The sequence below is a fragment of the Ornithodoros turicata genome, unplaced genomic scaffold (assembly GCF_037126465.1).
Source record: "Ornithodoros turicata isolate Travis unplaced genomic scaffold, ASM3712646v1 Chromosome12, whole genome shotgun sequence".
Lineage (NCBI taxonomy): Eukaryota > Metazoa > Arthropoda > Arachnida > Ixodida > Argasidae > Ornithodoros > Ornithodoros turicata.
In genome coordinates, this window is record NW_026999301.1 from 858,104 (window position 1) to 861,441 (window position 3,338).

The following is a 3,338-nucleotide window of genomic DNA, read 5'->3' on the forward strand; positions in this document are numbered from 1 at the left end:
GTTCGCTTTAGTTCCAGTAGTCTCATACTATCCCATAGTAGTACACATAGTAGTCTTAGTCATAAAAGGTTCATGTATAGACATAAACAAGGAAATACTGATAACATGTCATATATGATGCAGGTAGTCCCACACTACCCTACTGTAGTGCATTGAACAGTCCTAGTGAGAGAAAGTCAAATTATAGTTGTGAAGAAGGAAATAGTCAATACAGGTCATAAATCATGCAGGTAGTCCCATCCCATTGTAGTGCATAGAGCAGTCATAAAAAGTCAATTTATAGTTATAAACATGGAAATAGTCATAACAGGCCATACATGATGCAGCTTGTCCCATACTATCCCATAGTAGTGCGTAGAGTAGTCAGAGTCACGAAAAGTCAGTTTATGGCTATAAACGAGGAAATCGTCAAAACAGGTCATAAACCATGCAGGTAGTCCTATACAATCCCATTGTATTGCGTGGAGCAGTAATTGTCACAAAAAGTCAATTTATAGTTATAAGGAAAGAAATAGTCATAACAGGTCATGGGTCATGCAGGTAGTCCCATACCATCCCATGGCAGTCTATACAGTAGGCATAGTCACAAAAAAGTCAATTTATGGCTGTAAGCGAGGTAATAGTAAAAACAGGTCATAAATCATGCAGGTAGTCCCATACCACCCAATAGTAGTGCTTAGAGTAGCCATAGTCATAAACAGTTAATTTATAGCTATAACCGAGGAAATAGTCAAAACAGGTAATAAATCACACAGGTAGTCCCATACCCTCCTATAGTAGTGCATAGAAAAGGCATAGTCATAAAAAGTAAATTTATAGCCATAAACAAGGAAATAGTCAAAGAGGTGATATATTATGCAGGCAGTCCCATACCATCCCATAGGAGTGCATGTAGTAGTCATAGCCTTAGAACGTCCATTTATATGTGTAAGCAAGGACATAGCCATAGCATGTCATATATGATGCAGGTAGTCCCACACCATCTGATAGTAGTGGATAGAGTAGTCCTAGTCATAGAAAGTCAAATAATAGGCCTAAGAAGGATACAGTCAAAACAGGCCATAAATCGTGCACGTAGTCCCATACTGTCACATAGTAGTGATAGAGCAGTATTTGTCACAAAAAGTCAATTTATAGTTATAAACAAGGAAATAGTCATAACAGGTCATACATCATGCAGGCAGTCCCATACCATCCCATGGCAGTGCATAGAATAGGCATAGTCACAAGAAAGTCAATTTATGGCTGCAAACGAGGAAATAGTCAAAACAGGTCATAAATCATGCAGGTAGTCCTATAACATCCAGTAGTACTGCATGGAGTAGGCGTAGTCATAAAAAGTCAATTTATAGCCCTAAACAAGGAAATACTCATAACAGGTAATAAATTATGCAAGTAGTCCCATACTGTCACATAGTAGTGCATTGAGCAGTGATTGTCACAAAAAGTCAGTGTATGGCTGAAAACGAGGGAATAGTTGAAACAGGTCATAGATCATGCAGGTAGTCCCACACTGTCGCATCGTAGTGAAAAGAGTAATAAAAGATAACCGGAAACTTTGGGATTAAATTCCACGGCATAAGGATTAAAATTGGTAGCACAAGGATTAAATTTAACAACAGACGGATTAAATCCCACGATATAAGGATTAAAAGTGGCGACAGAAGGATTGAATCCAGCGAAACAAGGATTAAAAGTGGGGCATGAGGATTAAATTCCACGGTATAAGGATTAATTTCCGCAGTATAAGGATTAAATACGGTGGGAAAACCTGTACTCATACCACTAGAAACGTTTGTACCCTTGTAGTTCTACACATTTGAGTACAATTCTGTTTGCAACGCGGTCTACTCACACGGTGCTGGCTATATACGCGGCCCATATTAGCGTGCCTGAACTTCTTTTAATTCATGTTCGACTCACTGTGGTTTTCATCTTACATGCAGGGAGTTTTTACACCCCATAGGTGGAGGGTGTGCACCCCGCCCTGGTTATTTGCAACAGCCACCCCAAACCCCTCAGACATTTGAGAGTGCATACCATTGTCCAATAGTAGATTGTCCAATACAGTTCGGACACCAATATCCCACATACTCGGCTACAAACTCTTAATCATGTACCCATTAATATGTACCCCCCCCTTGCAGCTCGGCGTCCCCCAGAGGTCGATTTCTTAAGAAATCACTGATTACACGTTCTTTCAGTACCAAACGGCTATCCCTCTCATTCCTTTCAACTTCTCAGGGAAAAAATTATGACGGCAGAAAAAATTACCTGAAATCATGGAGCTCATAAATCTCCATCAATCGTCAAACTGGGGGTGATGCTGAGGGTGGGGTGCTATTCCTCAGGCAAAGGAAACATTCGACTGCAGATGGGGGGGGGGGTATACGTGTGTAAGGATTTGACTCCCCCAAAGGGAGTCATCTGTGAGTCCCGTTTCTTCTTAGGGTGCACGGAGCTACCTGTTGCTTTCAGTCCGGTCCACAGGGCTGGCCCGCGCGGCCATACCGCGGTCATCGGCTGAAACACCCCACGCGCCTGTGCATGACATTCGTGTAGCTAAACTTTGTGCCCGAAACGTGATCGATCACGTGAAAACTAGTTGCAGACGCGCGCAAGATAAAAATAGTGTCATTAACCTCGATAGAACCAGCTGTGGCGTTTCAGTTTTTCCTCCGGAATGGCGGTTGAGCACTGTATGAAACAAGCGTCGGTGGTTCAGTGGTAGAATACTCGCCTGCCACGCGGGTGGCCCGGGTTCGATTCCCGGCCGACGCATTCGTTATGCATTGGCCATATATACTAGAGAGTTTTAAGGCGGTGCATCACCACCGACGCTCTATGGGAATCCCCATACATTTTTCACTCGCGTAGCGCCGCGAAAATTTGGTTGATCTCCGTGCAACTGCGTTTAAATGGAAGAGGATGCTTAGATCTAGTGCCTGATCGAAGCAGATTTTGCGTTTTAGACTCAAATTTTTATATCGTCGTCGAAAGGTTTGGGAAAAGCTATATTTCGAGATTCCGCTCGCTTACAAAATAGAGCCGCCCAAAATCGAAAATCTGGCTGGATCACGCACTAGAAAAACATACCAAGAACCAATACCAAGAAAAATATTTCATCTATGTTAAGCCGTTGACTCGGCACACGAGTTTTTGTCAGGTATGGTCATCCGTGGAGTACGCTGTTTCAGAATGGGCAGCGCAATGCTGCCATCTCTCATCGAGTGTGTCGTAACAAGCAACAACAATTTGACCGCTGGAAATGATATACCGCTGCACGTGGCCGGAAGACGACGAGGACGACGTTGACCATGACGCGGGAGCACGAGCAC

General features: G+C 43.1%; 1 non-coding gene across 1 annotated transcript; it reads left to right on the forward strand.

Moving 5' to 3' along the window:
• The first annotated feature begins 2,710 nt into the window (after positions 1-2,710).
• On the forward strand, positions 2,711-2,781 carry Trnag-gcc (transfer RNA glycine (anticodon GCC)). Its single transcript has one exon. It is a non-coding gene; the product is annotated as a tRNA-Gly (tRNA).
• Positions 2,782-3,338: the final 557 nt, after the last annotated feature.